The sequence below is a fragment of the Furipterus horrens genome, unplaced genomic scaffold (genome assembly GCF_987537825.1).
Source record: "Furipterus horrens unplaced genomic scaffold, mFurHor1.1.pri manual_scaffold_16, whole genome shotgun sequence".
Taxonomy (NCBI): domain Eukaryota; kingdom Metazoa; phylum Chordata; class Mammalia; order Chiroptera; family Furipteridae; genus Furipterus; species Furipterus horrens.
The window spans coordinates 5,657,947-5,680,074 of record NW_028327186.1 but is presented as its reverse complement, the minus strand read 5'-3'; the positions used below and the strand labels follow the sequence as shown (position 1 = coordinate 5,680,074).

The window sequence follows — 22,128 nt, the reverse complement described above, 5'->3', positions numbered from 1 at the left end:
ATGCTTAATATGTAAGATTGATGTCATGGGCCGGATCGTGAAAATCCAACATTTCCACCAGAAAAATCTATAACTTCTGCTTTCTCTTTTTTAAATGGAGGGTTTTTTTTTTTTTTTTTTTTTTTAATGGTATTGATTATACTGATGAAAAGAATTCTTCACATACTTTCTGTGCACTTTTTAGCCGTTGGGTTTGGAGGTGTTCCTAAGCACGTTCCTATCTTTTTCACGCGCCCATTCAGATTTATTGTCAGGCCCAACCCAAGAAGTAATGTCACATCGAGGAAGACAGTAGCAATTTCTCTTGGTAACCTTCTCAGGGAAAACAGGTAGGGGCATGAACAAATATATGGTGACCCCCATGTGTCTGTGGCTTTCGGGCTGACACCTGTCAGACAGACAAGCTAGAGATGCTCTTATCAATTACAGGAGCTCGCGGAGAGCACTAGCATGCTAGAAGGGAAAGGCTTTCACTCACTCACTCTCTCTCTCTCTCTCTTTTTTTAAAAGATGACATCCGTAAGCTATTAGTAGGGGCTGAGAAAAAGACTTTTAAATGCTTCTAAGCAAAAAATAAATAAATAAAAAGTCTAAGAAAAATAGTGTTGATGAGTTCCCCTTTCTGTAGCACATAGAGACTCAGGAACTAAAAGCCTTTACAATCTAAGTTAGATACCAGCACAGAACAGAGCAGAACTCAGCAGCAGTACCAACAAGTCTGAAAGACCTTCACTGTCTCAGCAAGCTAATGAACGCTCAGCAGTTCGAATATGAAGAACGATCCTGGATCAAAAATAACTTCATTTGATATTATTCTCCTAGAGTCGAAGTTTAATTTCCTGTTCTTGTTACAGGATGCCGGTAAGGCAAATCGTTTTCTGCAGGTTTGGGAACATTTCTTGAGAGAAAGGAAACTGTCCTGCTAGTGAAAGAGAGGAAATTGGTGTAGTCTGTCCTTCCCTCTAATTTACACGACTTCTCGTGAATAAAATCATTTACTCAGTGACAGGAAATGCCGCCAGCAGATGTGATGTCATTTGCTGAAGTAAGACAGTCTATTAAGTGGTGGAAGCACCCGTTGCAGTAATGAAAATGGGTCCCATGTAGGGGAACTGGGAGATTTGGATAGAATTACTCATATACTTAGAAATGGGAAACAAGTCAACAGGAATTGTTTCGGTGTCAAAACGACATTCGAAGTGACTTGAAGGCTGGTTCCACCAAAGTCTATCCAATTCAAATGATATAAACATTAAATCTGCTGTTTTATTTTGAAGACCGTACTGAGATCTTTGAGACGGACTGAACTCGGTACAAATCAAAATTTTCGTGACTGACAGACAGGTAGGTAGCCTGGGCAACAGCTTCTCTGAATATCCTCCAGGCTGGATATATTTCAAAGTCTTAATTGTTTTTCCCAGTTGATGTCCTCCATACCCATTTTGGTCAAGTTGTTGCATATTCCATGATAGAGCTCGTGTTTAGAAAAGACATTTAGGATTTGCTTATTGTGGGCAATTACGTTATCATTCTCCCTATTGCCTTAAAAAACTACAGCATGGAAGAGAATATCAGAATGGTCATATGCTGAAGGAATTCAGAAGAAATTATTACGTGGCACGAGACTAGTCCATCAAAATTAACATCCGCATCAAAATGAACCCCACCACTGAGCTGCTCCTTGGAGTCAGCCCATCTGAAAGACATAACTCCCTTAAAAAAAAAAAAAAAATCCCCTCAACCAGCAACCTCTGAAAAGGAACAGCAGTTTTGTTCATAAGGATTTCATCTTCCCGTGTAACTGAGGCCAGAGAGGAAGGCTGTCATAGTCAGACACCCACGAGCATTGGTCAAGCAAAGTCAACTTCCTGACAAAACCACATCTCTCTTGTGGCTGATTTCCAGGCAGCTGCCTCTCGCTAGAAAAGAGCCATCAAGGAAAGGGATCCATTATTTATTAACTCGGAACAACTTCAGAAAGCGGAGCCCTTACACACCTACGTCGACATCATTCCACTGGGCTCCTAATCTCGGCAAGTGGCAGTTGAGAGTCGCATTAAACACAGCACGCCGCTGAGCCCACCTTTAACATTGCAACGGGGGACACCCCACGGGGGACGCTGCGCTTTCCCTAGGGACATCTTGAAGACACGCTCACTGGCTCACATTCTGAATAATCTCCTGGGTGACTTTACCTCTCTCAACCGCACAATAGGGTGTCACTAGTCTAATGGGAACTTGCGAGATGAAGAAACTCATCCAATTCTGTGTGTGTGTGTGTGTGTGCGTGAGTGCGCGTTCATGTGTGGAAGTACAGAACCACACATGATTAAAATCTGAGCCTCTCTATAGTTTACTACAGGCATTCAAGGCTTTGCTTATTACAAAATGCAAAAAAAAATCTCCAGGATAAGCGACTTAGATAAAATGTGGACGGATAGAAGGTTATTATGTAAGCCGATGAGATAATTTAGCATATTACACATAATTATTAAAGTTTGCATAGTTTTTCACTGACGTTAAGCACTTTTCAATTTGTAAGATACTTTTGGGTGTATTGCAAATATCCAATAAAATTGTATTTCTATGAAAATATCCTTTCAAAATCTATGTTTCTACTCTGGGCTGAAAAGTCTGGGGCCAAATTACAGACAAATAAACTTATTGTTTACTTAGAATTTTTATAATTTGACATCATCACAGTCAACAAATTCATTATTTTGCATTTGTCCAAACAGCAGAGAAACGAAAACTCTCACAGAGCATGTTACCAACCTGACTATCAACCTGGCAGGAGAGAAGTTTTTTCAAAAGCACCTTAAAATGTAAGTAAGAATGAATACATGAATATAAGTACTCAAACCCTTTGATTTTTGCCAGGACTTTTGCAGGCACATCTCCATAGAAAGAAAACAGCGAGGTGACAGGAAGGGACATTGTTTTTAAACCCTGTGGGCACACTGTACTTGATCCTATTTCTGTCTCTGTTTTTCTCATGGTTTCTGTCTTCTAAAAACGTATCCAAGTCCAGGCCAGCATCCCCTGACCCAACTGAAGTGTTGAACAGTCAGGATACCTCATGGAAAATACCACCACATGGGAATGAACACATGAAAGCCATCGCCAGCATGGAGCACAGATAAGAGACATTTTATTAGATCAAGTTGATTTGTCGTAAACTTCACAACCTTTTAGTTATAATCCATCCGACCCCCCGCGAGTTCTTTAGATCATCGCTTTTTATCACAGAACGGCAGAACTCGAGCTGTTCAAAACCAAACTGTTAACTTTTCAAAACTGTGTGAAAAGAACAGGATGGGGAACAGGGTGTCTCTGTGTGATGATTCGCATTGAAAGGTTTTATCTCTTTACTGTATTTGATTAAAGGCCTTGTATTGAGTTAAGCAGCAAATCGATGAGCATAATTAGTAGCTGTTGGATTTTCTTCCCCTCTCCCCCTCCCCCCTTTCAAATGAAAGCTTAAATGGGGGAAAATGGACTGTCAGTCAGAAATGGGTTCATACCAATCATAATAATTATCATCTATTAGAATTAAACCATAATCATTAGAATTTTTGCTTTTCTCCTACCTTTGATGGCCCGTTTCATCTGTTTCATTAAAGCTGTGATTTTTTTATAGACGTTCTTGGTGTTCCTATGTGTCTAAGGCGGCCTACAGGGGAAAAAAGCAGCTCTTTGCCTATAGAAATATATGCTCATGCATTAGTCCCTTGGAGCAAGCAACTTGGACGATTTGTGTGTCTGGGTGTCTTTATTTAGGCCTGTCCAGCATTTTCGCTATGCGCGTCTCTTGCTTAGCAGCTGGACTCTGACCTTCAAGTTCTTTTTTTTTTTTTTGAAGAAAAAGAATTCTTTTCAGATTCCAAGTTCCCCCCTTCTTACCCTCCCACTGACACCATCCTATTCAGCACCGGAGATAACTTTATTCACCCACACATCATTGTATCAAATTCAATAGGCAAACTGCTTCCCCAGGCCTGAGAGTTGGACAAGACAGTTATGTCTTCATTCCCTGTACACCCCGCCCCCCACCCTGCTCAGCCCCCGGTGCAATGAGATTTTTACCACCATCTTTGCAGGCATGGAATGAACCCACTTGCAAAATAATAATAACAATAATAATAATAATAATAATTTCAAACAAGGGTTTTACAACTCTGTTGGGTCTCCGTAGATAAATTTGCTAGCAAACTCTTCAACTGGCTGGAATACATTATCGCCAGGCTGAGTTGCTTAGAATCATCCCTAGACAATACGTGCTGGAGAGGAAAGACAGGGTTCATTTATTCATTGAGGTCCATAAATGACTGAGGAAGGTTTTGCTGGAAAATGTGCTTGAATCCCAAGTGTTTGCTCTGGTACAAAATTCAGAGCATCGAACTCTCTAAAGCAGCCGTCACGCAGATGATTCAAAAAACTGAAGAGGAAGATGCTGCTCTTCCAGCCACCAAAAGCAAATATCGTGTCCTCGGAAAACAAGATATGATGTCTGTCTGGCGATCGATTTCAAAAGAGAGTGAAATGAAAGCTTTTTACCCCCGGAGCTCTATAACACTTTGATTTCTCTTTCGGGAGCTGGGACTTCTTCAGGAGAAAAATAGAACCTGCTCACTGCCAGGAACATCAAATAAGTGTTTGGTGTGGGACTCCCTCGCTACAGAATCAGCCCCGTGATACACAGGGTGCCTGGGTATCAGATTAGAGCCCCGGCTGGGAACTAGCTACCATTCGTGGCTTTGCAATGAGTTAGGCAGTGCGCTTTACTAGACAAAACAGTCCTTTTCTTCCAGTCCTGGGTTGCTTTTTGAAAACTCCGTAAGGAGTCCTTCCAAAACAAAACGCCCTTTGGGATTCTGGTGCTGAAAAAAAAACCAACAACAAAAATCTTGGGCAAAGCAGTTCTAAACACAACCAGGCATCTCTGCCCATCCCCCTCACTCCCACCTCTGCCCCCTTAAGAATGCAAAGCCTGAAAGAACGTTGAATGATTACAATTAAATAGAGCATCTAAAGTCCTGAAACCGCTATAAAACATTCTCGATCCTAGAGGTCGAAAAGGAGGAAGATCTTTTTAGAAAACAGACTCACACCACTGGGTAGGTGTTTTCTAATCCAGCTCCTCTATGTGTCTCTAAAGACTGTGGCAGACATTTGGAAGGATCTGGGAGTTTCCAAAGAGAGAAGTTTATGCATTAGTGCTGCAGGTTGCAAAACACTGTTGATATTCAAATGTTTATTGTGCAAAATCTGGGATAAGCTTCAGCATGAGGGCCCCTTTTAAGTGTCTACAACTCCGGCTAATTCCCCTCAGCATTGAGTAGCACACAAAGGCCTTAATCCAATTCCACTTTTTTTTTTCAGAAAGCTTATGCTATTTTCTCTCCCATAAACTAACAACCCTGTCCCATCACACTGCCGAGTGGGTCAAAGAAAAAGCGCTCTGTGTTTATACTCGGCCAACGCTGTGTGTTCCTTGGGCAAGCAGAGCAAGAAACTTGAAGTGGTTCCCTAGGCCCCACGGCTCCTTTAGTCGGGGGGAAAAGCCTGCAGACGTAGAGGGACTGGTGCGTAGGGACAAAAAAATGGGCCGGGGTGGTAGGCTTTCTCCTCTTTAGGTTTCCGGGTAAAGAAATGGCCGTTGGAGACTTATTCCCGGGGTTCTGATTTGGGTGATAAAAAGTCGGGCTTGCTTTGATTAGGTAGCAACGCATATTGTCATGAGGCGCTAGTATTTTTCTCCAAGACTGTTTGTTAGTTTCTCCCTCTCCCCTCACCCCCTTTCATGCTCTATCCCCTCTTATTATTTCCTGCAGAGGTGTCTTAAAATCATAGAGACAGTCTTCATTATTTATTTTCTCTCAGTTACTGGTGGCCTTTATCAGAAGGAGAAATTGATTCAGCCCCCAAGGGTAACCTCTTATTTTTCGCACCTGTAATTTTGGTGGTCCTTCCTGATTTCTGGGGGAAGTTCTGCTAGCAAATCGCTACATCTGCCATGGGCAGTGGACAGGAGGCATTTGCTTCTGATTGTGAGCGCACAAGTGACCAATTACTCCGGTAATTAAGTAACTGTGCGTGCAATTAGAAATGACCGTGATTTTGCCCCAGAAGTGAATTACAGAGGTGGGAAGAGAAAGCCAAAAGGCGAGCGAATGGGAGTCGATTTCGGCACTGTACTTTGGTAATTGGTGTCACCCCAAAATCCCGCCACACAGAACTCTGTGTCCCAATTAGAGAGCGGGATGTCTCGTTCCTATTGATTTCTATTCACGGTGTCACACGGAGGAAGTTCAGACGGGCTACTCTGGAATGGTTTCTGCATTTCTATAAACACCGTGTGCAGAAACGCTGGGGAAAGGTTCGAACTTCCTGGGCTTGAGACAGCAGATCTTTCTGTTTGCTGGAGATTCCTCTGGGCCTCATAGCTTCTACCGGAGAAAACAGTCAGTGCAGGACAGTGTACCTGGAAGACAGTAAGCTTCAAGCGAGACGATAGTGTCCCACCGTTTAAGATGAACCCACTGCAGTATTGGCTAGTTTTTCTAACGAATCGCGCCACGCATTTGAAATGGCGTCTCTCGTTAGCCAGATCAAGGTATCTTGAAATCAGCCGGGGGCTCTCCAAGCTAAACCCCACGTGGTAGAAAAATGTACACTTTCTTTGATGAAGTCCGTGGTCTCTCAGCACCTAACTCAATCCCATTTTAAGGCCTGGTACAAACCCTCTGGCTTCTGAGGTGGCGTATTTATCTAAGCCTAAGAACCATGGCAGACTTACCACACTGTTAGGATGTCTGGGTGGTCTGTACCTTTGAAATTATTTTCAAATATTTTCAGCTAGGAAAATAAATAAATAAATAAACCAGCCAAATGGCGGACAATGGGGACATCCCACAGCAAAGCAAATCCCGCTGAATCTAGGCTGCTCTCTAATAGTGAGCTATTACGTTATCGAAATTAAATCACTTATGTAATTAGCATGGTTTGCGTCCTCGCAGGCCTTCTCAGGCGACAGGCCAGAGACCTGAATGAACACGGAAACGCATTTCTCTTGTTGCCTCAGGGGGTCATTCCCGGAGGTGACCCCGCATGGCAGAGTGTGGGGCCACGTCTCCTCTGCCGGGAAGGGGCGACAGGATCACACTTTCTCCTAAAAATGGCGGGGACGGGACTTAATAACAGAAAATGTGAAATTGTACTCTTTCCGCATAGTGACAAGCTTTGGGGTTTCTGACACATGATAATACGCAGCTTAACGGCAAACAGTTCACACAGGAGCAAGCAGCGTACATCGCAGCAGAATCGGGCCTGCAGTGGTCCGTCACTTGGGTGATTAGCAAGAGTGTGTGTGTGTGTGCGTGCATGCGTGTGTTTGCGACATTCCTTTCCTTGGGGAAGAAAAGAACTAATAAGAGGAGGAAAGGAAGGAAAGAAGGAAGGGAGGAAGGGAAAACAAATATCTTTGAGGACAAAGGTAGAGTCAAGTGTTTTAGTCACCAACCAACATTTACTACGGAGAATGCTTGAGAGGCCAAGAGTGGATTTGAGCTATGTTGTTTTATTTGATTATTTTATTTTGAGCTACGCTGTTTTAAAAGACCATCTTTCTTTCCTAAAAACCATCTCACCCATTGCATTTACTGGGTGAGGTGGAATGGAGGTGGAGTTCTTACGTACAGGGAGTTAGGATATTTGGAAGCATTGGCATGTTGGCCTCCACACCATGACCTGAAACCCAAATGCCTTCATGGCTGGAAGGTTGTGAAAGAATATGGAGCTTGTGGCTGGGCCCATGGCAACTGGGAGCATGCAAGTCCTGCCTGAAATAAACAAACAAACAAATAAGTATCTGTTGTCATTTTTCTACTCAAATGAAGTAAGGCCCCTGCTCGCACAATTGGGCCAGAGGACAGTGTTTATAGGCAGGAAGAACCTTTAAAATTTCATGGATCATGTCTCGAACCCCCACTTAAATAGTAGCATAATGACAGTATCCTCCTAATCAAAGGCAGCACGTGTTTCTCTTTCATTCGGCTTGAAGTAGATCACATTAGAAAGAGTGACGGAGTGGGCTACACCTTCCAGCACACACCCTGCACTGATACCTCTAGTTCTCTTATTGCCTTCTCTGCTCATTTAGTCTGAGCCCAGCAGCTGTTCCGTTGGCTCAGGCCGTATCAGCAACTCTGGGTTCTCTCTCCAACTCTCTCTCCGTTCTCCAGGGCTGGCCGAGGTCCTGGAGTGTGTGACCCAGCAGCAAAGCCCGGGGAATGTTCCTTCAACCATCTGTCACTAGTCATCAGGCCACACTTGAATGCTCCGTGGGTTTTAGATGCGGTGTGGGCCATGGGTGAATTGTGGATGAGTAGGGGAGCTGGTAGTCCCCACTCTCCCACCCAGAGCACCTGGGGTCGGCAGGTGGAGCATAGAATCCCTCAGCAGAGGCACTGTCCCCAACACTGGGTCTCGTTTAGCCTCAGGGAAATGCCCCGCCCTTCCCTTAAAGCACACTCCTCTGTCCCCTGCCTCTCCAGGGACACACAGGACAATGATGTGTTCATGAGCTTCCAGGGCTCCTGACTCCAGCTCCTTCAGGCACAAGAAGGGGAGAATAAATAGCCAAGGTGGGTTAGTGTCAAACAAAAAGGAGGGGTGGGGATGTGCGTGAACTGCAGGGTACCTGAATGTCTAACGCCTCTCAAATTCAATTTCTCACACACACACACACACGCACACACTCTCTCTCTCTCTCACACACACACACACTCTCTCTCTCTCTCTCTCACACACACACACACACTCTCTCTCTCTCTCTCTCACACACACACACACACACACACACACACAGCTCCATGTGAGACTCCCAATTTGGAACCTTTTATTTAATCTTTTGCAAAATGTTGGAAGAACTCTTAAACATGTACTTCAAATTCTGCACAACTCCCCGAGGCAGAGAAATAGAAAACTACCTATAGAGGGCTGGGCTACCTGCTCTGCCTGAGGTCATGGTGTTGTAGAAATTCAAGAGGAGATACACAACATAACATTTCAATAAATGAGGAAGCAATGAAAATAGTAATAGCTACCTTCTGGGGCTACTTTTCCCCCTAAGCAACTATGGTGCCATTGCTTAGAAGTTTTATCTGGCGCGCGTGTGGATGCCTGCTATTTACCTTGGTATCCGGGTGGCAGTAAGAGACATGCACATATGTATATGATCCTCAGGGAACGCTATGTAGGTACTGGGAACAGTCACAGCTAAGGATGGAAAAATCCTGTGTAAAACGAGGGATTCACAAGCAACACTTAATCCTCAGAACCACGGAGGGAGGCATGAGTATCATGCCCATTTTATAGACGGGAAAACAGAGGCCCAAACGGGCTGAGTAAGTAACTTGCTCAAAGTCACAGAGCTGGTAAGGGGCACACACAGGGGCAAGCTGCTGGCTGGTCTGACCTCATTTCCTGGGAATTTTCACCATCACTGTGACTGTCACTTAATTATCCATCTCCGCCTATATTTACAGGGCTAAATTCTGTTCTTTAACAGGAAGGAGAGCACTAGCCTCACAGACTGGGAAAAAAAAAAAGGATTTGCCCAATTGATGCCGGTGTGAAGGAGAATCCATCCCAGTCGGGAGGCCTAGGCGGCCACCAAAGATGCCCCTCACCCCCCCCCCCCCCGGGGCGTTCTCAGACCCCTCAGAGACACTCCCTCTTTCTAATTGCAACACGCCCGTTCTATTCACAGGTGGATCAGCCAGCAAAGTCTCAATGAACCCCTCTCAACCTCTTTTCTCCCACCTCCTAAACTCAAAAGGGGACAGAAAGAGGGAATCACAAAAGCCTCTTCTTTCCGAAGCCCTTGTAATGGGCTCATTAAGCACCCGCCTGGGCTTGTTATAAAATACTTTGGAAGCAGCCGGTAAGTAGCTGACTGTTTGTAACAGATAATATCAAATTGGAGAAACGTGTAAAAGCACATACAAAAACAGTACAAGGAGATGTACTCTAATGATACCGGCCAAATAAATGGGGAAATAATTAGTCACTCCGTGTACGGGGTTTAGGGTTTGGAGCAGGGCTCATGTCACGTCCGCGTCTAACCTTGGTGTTTTGTGTACGGGGTAAATAAATGATATTCTCTGCAGAATTCTGTACGGTAGGGAACTGAATGATGCCTCCTCATTAGAGTCATTCACGTGTAGTATTTACTAAACATGGTTCTTAGGTCTCTCATAAGGGATGCTGTGAAGTATCTGGATTATTTGTTTTTCTTTACATGTGATATGAATTTACGTTATGCAAACTAGTCTAATTCAGAATAAAATGTTTATTTAGAATACTTAGAGTGGTACTACTACATTTTATGATGGTAGTGCTAAAAATCCGTTTCTTGATTTACAATTAATAGTCAAAGTATGTTTTTTATGTAAGACATTAAAATGAGTGATATACAGACAATTAATGACTGATTACCTTGTGGGAAACTGTATACTGAAGAGAGTTATATTTTTAGGTATATTTTATTGATTATGCTGTTACAGTTGTCCCAGTTCTTTTCCCTTTGCCCCCCTCTGCCCAGTACCCCCTTCCCTCCAGCAATCCCACCCCCCTTAGTTCATGTCCATGGGTCGTGCATATAAGTTCTTTGGCTTCACCCTTTCCTATATTATTCTTAACTTCCCCCTATTTTGTACCTACCAATGATGCTTCTTAGTCCCTGCACCATTTCCCCATTTCTCCCCCTCCCCCTCCCAGCTGATAAACCTCCAAATGATCCCCAATAGCTATGATGCTGGTTGTTTGCTTAGTTTGTTTTTGTTTTTAATTTTTAGATTCAGTTGTTGATAGTTGTGTTTGTTGTCATTTTAATGTTCATAGTTTTGATCTTCTTCTTTTTCTTAAGTAAGTCCCATTAACGTTTCGTACAATAATGACTTTGTGATGATGAACTCCTTTACTTTACCTTGTCTGGGGAGCACTTCATCTGCCCTTTCCATTCTAAATGATAGCTTTGCTGGCTAGAGTAATCTTGGTTGTAGGTCCTTGCTTTTCATCAATTTGAATACTTTTTGCCAGTCCCTTCTTGCCTGCCCCTTCTTGCCTGCAAAGTTTCTTTCAAGAAATCAACCGATAGTCTTATAGGCACCCCTTTGTAGGTAACTCTCTTCTTTTCTCTTGCTGCTTTTAAGATTATTTCTTTATCCTTAGCTTTTGGCATTTTAATTATGATGTGTTGTGGTGTGGTCATCTTTGGGTCTAGCTTGTTTGGGATGCTCTGTGCTTCCTGGACTTGTATGTCTATTTCCTTTGCCAAATTAGGGAAGTTTTTCTTCATTATTTTTTCACAGAAGTTTTCCATTTTTTTGCTCTTCCTCTTCTCCTTCAGACACCCCTATGATTTGAATATTGGTACATTTAAAGTTGTCCCAGAGGTTCCTGAGTCTCTCCTCATTTTTTTCAATTCTTGTTTCCTCCTTCTATACCAGTTGACTGTTTATTTCTTCCTTATGTTCCAAATCATTGATTTAAACCCTGGCTTCCTTCTCTTCCCCATTGGTTTTGTGTAGATTTTCCTTTGTTTCACTTAGTATAGCCTTCACTTCTTCCCTTATGTGTTTGCCGTACTCAAGCATGTCTGTCAAGTCTGTGAGCATCTTGATCACCAGTGTTTTGAACTCTGTGTCTGTTAGGTTGGCTGTCTCTTCATCTGTTGGGTTGGCTACCTCCTCGTAGCTTAGTTCTCCCACTGGAACCTTGATCTGCTCCCTCTTTTGGGCCATACTTTTCTGCCTCCTCAACTTGACCACATCCTGTGTTTGCCTCTGTGTCTCAGGTAGAGCTGTTGCAACTGTTACGTTGTAAGGGCCGGAGGCTTAGGTATTTCTCAGTGCGGGGTGACCCATTTTACCATGTTGTGGTGCCGTATGGGGGGTCAGAGAGGGAACAATGCTGCTTGCTCAGCACTCGCCCCATTTCCAGGCACCTCTCTCACTTTCTGTATGGGCGTCCCTCTAGCTGTTGCCCTGGTTGTTGTTCCCAGAGTGAGGACATTTGTCAACCTTCTAGGACCATGGGAGTCTCTAAACAGACTCTTCTGAGAGACCGGCAGTTTCTTCCACCGCCCCAACCCCCACTTGTTTTCACAATGAGAAACAATGAGCCTTTATTTTTCCTTGTGTTGGGACTGTGAGCTGTGCTGTCTGGCCTGGGACTGTGAATGATCCCCAGGTGTCCCTCCCAGTTTTTATAATGTGTGACTGTTCTTTCCACCAGCCCACCACAGCCACTGCCTTGCTGTTGCCACCGCTGCCACCACAGCCACCACACTGCATCTTCTCTGCCCTGGCTCCAGCCCTCCTGCCTGTCTTGGTGAGTGTTACTTCTTTATAGCTTTGTTTGTTAGACTTCCATGCAGTTTGATTTTCCGGTGGTTCTTGTTGTTTTTAGTTTTGAGGTAGTTGTATTTCTTCTTAATGGTTGTGGGAGGAGATGCCTCCATCTTGGCCAGAAGTCTCTGAAGGGAGTTACATTTTGAGGGAGAATTTCTCAACTTGGGGAGATAATTTGACTTACCATTGTAATACTATGTAAAAACATTATTATATTCATTGCAATAAGTTTTGCTCAAGAAAAGTGTTCTATTCCTCAGAAAACTACATGTCCGGCCTCTCCAGAAATGAAATATTTTCTACGTCTAAAAATTTAAGAGTTTAAAAGATACTCTGATATACCTCATCAGAGAAGAACCATTCGTATTGTTATTATTGCTGTAACTTTTGATACCCTAAATGCTTGTTAAGCATAATTTATAGAGGACCTTATGATTTGTCACTATGGCAGTTAGATGCATAAACCACAGTCTTTCTCACCTTTCCCCTCCCCATTATAAGCCATTTAAAATGACTCTTACATAAGTTTAAACTTGGCTTCATATCCTCTGATTGGGGCCTAATAGGTTCCAAAATTGGGGAAGAGGCGATCTCATGAGAGCAGAGAAGCCTGACCCTGAATGGGGACCCTGGAGTTTTCCTGGCCTCCCCTTGTCACATACGATAAATCCTTTGTGTCCTCATCTGTCAAATGTGAGGGTTGGAAAAATAATTTCTACCTCGACTTCCAGGTCCCCAATTCTATTTTTATAACATGATCAGGGTAAAGTGTACACACACATGACCTGCCATAGATACCCAGGTTGAGCAAAATGTACTTAATTAGCTCTGTAACTTTGGAGGAGAGGATGACACAGTGGAAATAATTGCAAGGAATTTAAAAATATATATAGAGAGGGCATTTTGTGTCACGTGATGCTGGATGGTGAACAGAGTCCTCCTTTTGAAAACTGATGTAAAATAATACCTTTGAACGGGACAAAGTATATTCACATCAGAACGTGTCCTTTTGGACACAGTTGGGCAGCCACACCAAAATTAAGCCTATGCACGCAGCCACACCAAAATTAAGCCTATGCACATCCTTGGTCACAGTAAATCCACCTGTGGTCATTTTCCCTACGGATTTCTATCCCTCTTCAATTTCTGACATTGGGCGGGCTGTACCTCCATTTGTCATTAAATGCAAGACACAATAATACAGCAAACCTATACGGCCCTGAAGCCAACACCCCTCGGGTAGGAGTTCAGGACCTCAAAAGGGGATGGCAATAAAAGTTCCATCTGTGTCTTTGAGATGAGTGAGTGAAAATGAGGACGTTCATAGCTGAGAGGTTTGCCTCTCTTTCTAGAAATGAACATTTGGTCGTCTGACGCAGCGTGTTCAGTTGTGGGACCACATCTGCCTGGGGATGTTTTGGAGGGTACACCAGAAGTTTGCTTGTGGGCTTTAATAGGCCTTCAGAGGAACCTGGAAACCCCCGTTTCCTTCTGTTGCCTTGAACTTCGTTGATAATTTTTCATGAGCTGTTGAGCTCTGGATGGAATTTATTGTTTTACCAGGCTTGGTGTTTGGAAGTTCCTGTTATGAGCCGTGAGGGTTTGGATCTCGTATCAAAGCATTTAAAATGAATGATTTTAAGTATGGTTGGATTTTATTGCTCTTCTGGGGGCTAAAAATGTCAGCCCCTCCTTGACCTCTGCTCTGTCACTTCAATCCGATCTAATGCTCTGTGACTACCATGAAAATTTCATCTACTTTGCTGCTGAAATGACTTTTAGATTCACTTTTTTTTTCCTTTAAAAACTTCCTCCTGAGAGAACTTATTTACTGTAAACTCTAAATATGTTGCGTATCATACACAGGATACATTTAAGAAAGCTTTTCTTTCAGAGACAATTAAGCCTTATCACTTATTTTGCTATCACATTACCAAAGAGATGGGAAAATTGATATTCTTCTAGAAGCAAAAGTAGACTCAAAAGGGAAAATGGCCTGAAACTGGCATAAATGTAGACATCAGAAACAGTTGTGTCTTAGCCAAAGAGCTTCTGCGGTGTAATCGGAAGACAGAAATCAATGAATCACAGGGTCATGCATCCGAAAGGTTCCTTACATCTATTTCCTTATTAAAAATGTGTGTGGTTGCTTTTCAAGGCTCATTTGGAGGTGAACGTAGTTGGTGACTGTGTCAGGCACTTGGAAAGGTGAGGTCCAAATACTGGCTGAATGGTTACGGAGACCCGACGTCCCAAGGGTCGGAGAAACTGGGTACAGTAGAGTCCCTCTCTATATCGCCATTCACTTATTGTGGCCTCACTGTATTGCGGGATTTTAAAAAATATTATATTTAATTATGTATCGCGGATTTTTCGCCATATCGCGGGATTTTACAGTACTGTGTGTGTATGTTGTTAAAGTAAGGTAGGTTTAAGAGTGTAGAATATGTTTAAGAATGTAAGTAGTGTTTAGAAAAGTATGGAAAAGGTTAATAAGGGACTGGGAATGGTTTATGAGTCTGTGGGAAGGGTTTATAAAGCCTGAAAATATATATATAAATACTAAAGTAAATGTAAGATTCCTACTTCGCGGATTTTCACCTATCGCGGGGGGTCTAGAATGTGATACCCGCGATAAGTGAGGGAAGACTGTGTCATCTTTCCCTCATCCCGAATTAGTGGTACAGTCTCAGGGCCTTTTAAACCTCCGTCCCTGTCTAGAAGATGTACAAAATGCCTTGAGGACTATGCATCTGTACTTAACGTAGACCAAAGCTGTGGTCACGTGTCTGTGTCTGAGCTCTGAGCAAGGACCTTCGGCGGTCATTTAGCGCGACCAGATTCCGCATGAGTGGGGCAGAGCCCTTTCTTTCCTGTGGCCGATCTCCACTGCCCAGGCACTTAAAGCGCTTGCAGACTCTGCTGCCCTCCATCATAATTCTCTGGGTTAGCCAAGTGGCTCCTCGGCCCCAGCCCAGGGCGGCTGACTTGAGTCGCCTTGCACACAGAAGTGGCAGTCGGCCAGGTGTGGGCTTTTTGCACCATCACGTGGCTCTCACCGCGTAGCAGGCAACCGGGACTTAGTCCGTGGCAGTGGCAGCAGGAGCATTGTGGGTACAGCAAGCCCTTGTGTGCAAGCAGCTTCATTCCTCTGCTGGAGGGACAGCTGCTGATCATGGGCCGCCCTGTCTCACCCTGATTCAGAAAACGGAGCAATGCATTCCACCTCTGGATGGGAAGGGAAGGATCCGTGGCTATTTATCTTTATCTGCTGCATAAAGAATAAGAGGAGCGCCCTGGCTGGTGTGGCTCAGTTGGTTGGAATGTTGTCTCATAAACCAAAAGGTTGGGGGTTCGATCCCTGGTCTGGGCGCATGCCTAAGTTGTGGGTTTGATTCCCGGTTCGGACGCGTACAAGAGGCAATGCTCTCACATTGATGTTTCTCTCCCTCTCTCCCTCTCTCCCCTTCTCTGTAAAATCAATAAGCATGTCCTTGGGTGAGGATAAAAAAAAGAATAAGAGGAGTATGTACATTGTGGGATAAGCAGCAATCTGACACTTGACCATGAGAAACACCACACCGCCCCCACCAGCGTCTAGTGTTCCAGGTTGGCTGTGACTGACTCTGTCTTCACCTGGGTGTTTCCTAAGACAAACTCAACACCTAACTTATAATCTATCTCCCACACATGACAAATCTAAACCACACCTGCCCTCCTACAGAATGTGACCCCATCGCCCTGCCAATTAGTTACTCAATCCAGAAGAGCTGCAAGGCATCCTTGACAACCCCTCCCCACTCACTTTCTCACATTTAAACCAGAACCAAGTCCTGTTGACTTCATCTCCGAAGTATCTGAGGCATGAAGCAAACAAGGTGGGCCCGAGCTAGCCAGAACCTCCTCATCTCATTCGTCACCGTCCGTTGGACAGTGTCAAGTGTCCAGAAGTTTACGGGGAAGAGAGGAGACGTCTGTTAGCCGGGGGGGACAGTGAGCAAAGGTGTCACTCTGCTAGGGGCGGAATGGCAGCCCTCAGAAAAGAATGGAAGGAGAGCTTCTTGGACAAAAAGTGGTCTGTGGAGATAAGAGTGTTCTCCAGAACGCAGACAGGCACATTTATAGGTGACACACACCCACCGAGGAAGGTGTGAAGGCCAAGAGTGACTAGCGGTGGCTACTGATAAGGTTAGAACATTTCCAGCAGAGCCTCAGTGGCACGTTCAGGTATGGACTTCCTGCCTTAAAAACAGGAATTAGAGCATCGCTTCTATGAAGGGTCTGAATTAAAAGTCCTTCGAAGTTGCAGAGTTACTCTTCACAAAACATCAGATGGATTTCCCTCCTTTTAAAAAAAAATATGAAGGATAATTTGTGAATGACATAGTAGCCGTCCCCATTAAATAGCCAGCTTAAAAAAAACAAACAAAGGAAAAACAGAGAAAGGCTTGGGAAAATATACTTGCAATACCCTTACATTCTTTCTTCAATGTGTTTGGAGTGAGGAGAATATGTGAGTGCCTTTTAGCTTGCCAGCCAAGCCTTGCAGATACAAGTAAATGGAAAAGAACTGACTAGGATAATTCTAATGTCCGGAGTGTATCCTCAAAAGGCAAAAAAAAAAAAAAGAAAAGAAAAGAAAAGAAAAGAAAAAATTCAAGGCAGTGCTGAGTTTTAAACAATGCCTTTACTTATCAGGGGCAGTCAGCTTTAATTGTGTGGACGCCATCCCGCAGATTTCCTCAGGGGCAGCAGAAATGGTCAGTCCTTGGACCACACAGCTCATGGCTAAGGTGTCTCTCAAAATACTGTGCCCAAAGCTGCTGTAATCTATCCCTCCATAACGGGCCTGTGTAACCCTCCCCCTACCCCCTACGGTGTTCCAAACGAGATATTTGGATTCCGAGGCAATCTTAATATTCTGATAGTCTTGAAGTTTATTGATCCATTGCAAGCAAGATTTTGCCCTTTATTCAACCACTCAGATTCGACTTTAATTTTTAAAAGGAATCACTAATGTTAATAAGATATGAATGAACATTTTACTGAGGTCTCTGCGGGCCTAGCAAAGTTTATAAAGCGATGTTTAAAGTAGACACACATCCTGAAGTTATGTGATGTTTAAATTTCAATACAGCTGCTTCGTGATATCAAAGTGGCCTTCTTTGGCAAGGTGTATAAATACTTAGGATAAAAAGAAATGTTTTTACATCCTGTTATGCAAATGTTTTAAACCTTAAGAATTCCTGATACTTAAAAAATGAAGTCTCAGGAAGAGAGGCAGCAACCACTGTACCTGAAACATTAGCCTTGGGGTTCCTTTCAATATTGGATTTTAAAGCAGCTTATTGATGACTCTTGGGAACATACACAGGCATGGCCTGTCCCCTAGAATCGAGGGTAAAAAAAAAATCTTCCTTCTCGAAATAACTGCTTAACACCTATAGACATACACACCCACAGACCGTTCTACAGACAGGAGGTTTGTTCACACAAAGTTCTGCAGGGAAATGAACCAGATTTCCTTCAGTCCTAAATCAGTAGGGTTTTATTTTATGTTTTTGTAAATCAATTTTAGAGCTCAATGTATAAAAACAACGACAGAAAGGAATTGCCCAGAAATACCATATCACTGATACACAAAAGCCACTGGGCTAAGTGTGTGTGCTTTCCCATCTCAATACTGAGCACACTCCCACTGTCTGTGTTTTTCCATCAGCTAATTCCCGTTCTTTCTCCTCGGGTTCACCCTCCTCCCCTTGCTGTCTAGCTCTCTCCTTTGAAATACAGTATTCCCTCACTTATCGTGGGTATTACGTTCCAGACACCCCGGGAAGCAGGAACCTTACATTTATTCTACACTCTTAAACCTACGTCACTTTAACAACATACATATACAGTGCCACAAACTCCGGCGATATAGAGAAAAATCTGTGATAAATAATAGAATATAATATTTTTAAAACTCCTGCGATACACTGAGGCCACGGTAAGTCAACCGCGATACAGTGAGGGACTACTGCAGTGATCCAAAAGCAGAAAGAGACCCAATCGTTGGATGACCGACACTGGATTTCCGTTCTGGGCTCTCATGGATAAGCGCCTTGGTTTGCTCCCACGTTGGGACATTTGGAGATTCCTCTGGGCTTGGAGGACGAGGGAGCAAGAGCTGGCTGGGAGAGTTGTTCTGGCCTGGCCAGATGCGTGGAGGCTCCGCGGCCCATGTGTGGAGTCTAAGGAGAAGCAATAGCCCAAACCTGCTGTGGCATCTTTGCGACCAAGCGCATGCATCCAGGCAATAAAACAGAGTGAAGCAGAGGGTGAGCGCCTTCAGCAAAACACCCTAGTGAGGCCAAGGGAGCAGCATTCCCTGTACGAAGCGCATCTGTGCAGGAGGGGGAGGAAGCAACAGCTCTCAAAGGGGCAAGGAGTCCCCATTTCCTGTCCCCACATCCAAGCATATAGTCAACTCCATACCTGGGGCTAAAGCCTTCTACTCACATGTGCGGACCAGAACCCCACCTGCATTGTGACTTCCTCCCTGTTTCAATATGGATGCTTTTAGCTGAATCTCTAGAAAGCTGCCCAGCTTGACAATAATATCAGATGAGCTATTATTTGGGGAACTATGACATGTCAGCCGCTGAGGTTTTATGGATGGAAGTTTCTAGTAAACAGCTGGACAGCGGAGAAAGAAGACCTGTGAGATTAACCTTTGCATTGACCAGGAGAGGAAGTGTTTCTAATTATGCATAATTGGGGTTCGCTTTTGAGATGCAGATCACTCAGCAACCTTGCGCCACATCGAATTCTGCCAAGAAGCCTCTCCTCAGCTAGCATGTGAGAAAAGATTAAGAAATACAGCTTCCTGTTTTTTTTTTTTTTTTAATAAAGCTTTTTAAAAACATTAAGCTTGGAGAGAGAGAGAGAGAAATGGATTTTTCATTCCACTTAGTGATTTATTTTGATTTGCTTCCTGTATGTGCCCTGACCGGGGATCAAACCCACAACCCTGGCGTATGGGGACGATGCTCTAACTAACAGGAGCTACCAGCCAGGGCCACCTCTGTGTGTGTGGCTGCTGCTGAGGAAATTGTGTGGTGTTGCTCATTTGGTGAGGTAGGTAGGGAGAAGGAGAGAGAGGGAGAGAGGAAAAGAGAGAGGAAGGAATGAATGAGGAAGAAACGTAGAGAGAGGTGCTCCGTGATCAGACTCCTGTCATCTCCCAGAGGAAGTCGTACTCAAAGGGAGACACATCGGCTCAGATGCAGGCCGGGGCTGGCTGGAGCCCGGAGTCTTCCTGCACGGCAGAAGCTGGCGTCTGTCTATCAGTCAGGGCCTGTCCCATCAGACATGGTCATTGCATATGTTCTGAGTCCCGGAACCTGGCGAGCATGAATCCCACTCCGTTTAACTGGTCTGCTCTGGAATGCCATTTGGCCTAGAGCAAAAAGTGTCTTCATGAGTCTGTTGATTTGAATCTCTCCTAGGAACCCTATAATGCAAATACACCTCCTATTAATTCAAGAATGTAACGCCTTTCATACCTGTCGCAATGCTCAAGAGTGCAAGGAATGTGATTTTGTTCTTAAGCCGAATCAGAAAGAGTGAAATACAAGCAAGTGATTTTTTATTGCTGTTGTGGTTAGAATGTAGTGTTTATACACACACACACGCATATATTCATGTGTACAAATATATGCCAGTCATTATGCAAATAGGAAAAACAATTACATCTTATTCTATTGTGTATTCCCATAGCAGTGAATACATATCATTCTCTATGGCTCTAGAGCAACCTATTCCAAAACTTAGGGGCTTCATACCATGTTAGATTATTTCTCATAATTTTGTGAGTGGACCGGGCGTTTCTTCTGGTGTCTCTTGGCCTGCAAGTTCCAAAATGGCCCTTCCCACGTGGCTGGCAGTGAGTTCTAGCTGGGGTCCCAGCTGTGGGCTGTTGGCTGGGGCCTCATTCCTCCTCCAGGCAAATACACAAGCTACTTGGGCTTCCTCAAAACACGGTCATCTAAGGGCAGTCAGCTTCTTACCTGGCAGCTGGTTTCTAGAAACAGAAAAACAGAAGCTTCTCGGACATATCAGGACGTTGGTATTAAACATCAGGCAGCCTCACTTGTGCCATATTTTATTGGTTCACGTCGGTCACAGGGCAGCTCAGTTTCCCACGAAGGTATGGATATTGTGAAGTGGGATCCGCTGGCGAACCCGTGAGGCCAATGAATAGCATATGCACATCTTTTTCTCTCTCTGTTTCTCTGTCTCTCTCTCTCTCTCTCAACACTTCAAATGTTTAAGTGCAGCCTTTATTTTGTAAGACAAGCCTATTGAGCATGCTCAGTGTTTGGTACGTGATCCGATCTGAGAGTGTAGAGTTGAAGAACCCTCAGAAGAAAGGAATTTAGCCATCATCTTGTTCCACATTCACGAAGCCTGGTTCTAAGACAATACTAAGCAACTTTTTGCATTGATTCAGTTGTTCTGACATCAGAGGAGCTGAACAGGAAATGATTGTAATGCCCCATCCCGAAGCATGTCTTTAATCTTTTCATTGCTCTGGGACTTGGCTAATGATATAGCATCTCCATTGAATTTATCAATATTACAAATGAAAACTCTGATTTCAGAGGCAAATAATCCAAATAAATTTGCTATTGAGAAGACTTTCCTGGGAGAACAAAAGGCAGCATTTAAGAAAAAAATAATTTATTTATTTATTTGTTTGTTTTATTATATTTTTAGAGAGAGGGGAAAGGAGAAAGAGAGGGAGAGAAACATCACTGTGTGGTTGCCTCTCACTCGCGCCCCCAACTGGGGACCTGACGTGCAACCCAGGCCTGTGCCCTGACTGGGAATCGAACCAGCGACACTTGGTTCACAGGCTGACGCTCAATCCACTGAGCCACAGCAGGCAGGGGAAAGGCAACATATTTTGAAGAGAACTTGACTGTTGGTGGGAAAGAAAATTCTCCCTGAAGATATGTCTTTGCTTAACTGAAATTTTTTTTTTAAAGATATTTTAAAAATCCCTCAAACCTTTAATTCACTTGCTGTCTATCTAGCAAGCTAGCTATCATCTTTGTCAGTTTCTTGTCTGTGTAGCTATTTATTTATGTTTAAACGTTTAATTTTCTATATGTACAATGTTCCCAAAAGGCAGAAGTAGCCCCATACAAATCCTAAGATAAAGAGCTGAAGTTTCGAAAGAAATATAAGGCACGAACACAGTAGCCCCATGCATTTCATTAAAATTACCCTCAAAGACACACGCTGAGGCCATTGGTAGCTTTTCCCCTATGAGGGGAGGGGCGGATCCAGAACACCTATCCCACCCATATCATCGTAGCGTAATGCCATTGATTTCAAGCCGTCTTTGATCAGCGTTTAATGATCAGAGTTGGTGTTGCAATCAAAGGCACCACGAAGCAGCAGAGAGTCACAGCCGCGGGCCGAGGGAGGTTCTGCAGACCAGCTTCCCCACGTCGGTGCCACCGGCGTTACGCAGCACAGAGAGGCATATCAAAGACATGCGGCCTGCTTTGAGCATGAAAGTGAAGTAAAACACAGATAATTTGAGAAAATAAAACCTTGTCAGGGAGGGGGATCTGCCGGCCGCCTGGCAGTTGGCAGACAGGTGCCGCGGAGCGCGTGTCCGGACGGAGCCTGCATGCCAATTGTGGGGCCCACGCGGTGA

General features: G+C 44.0%; 1 long non-coding RNA gene across 4 annotated transcripts in view; it reads left to right on the top strand.

Moving 5' to 3' along the window:
• Nucleotides 1-22,128, top strand: part of LOC149992035 (uncharacterized) — a 223,208-nt gene that overhangs the window by 105,560 nt on the left and 95,520 nt on the right. For all 4 annotated transcript variants that reach the window (XR_016508447.1, XR_016508448.1, XR_016508446.1 and 1 more), the window contains exons 4-5: nucleotides 2,739-2,825; nucleotides 12,301-12,396. This is a non-coding gene — a long non-coding RNA (uncharacterized LOC149992035). The remainder of the gene's footprint in view (nucleotides 1-2,738; nucleotides 2,826-12,300; nucleotides 12,397-22,128) is intronic.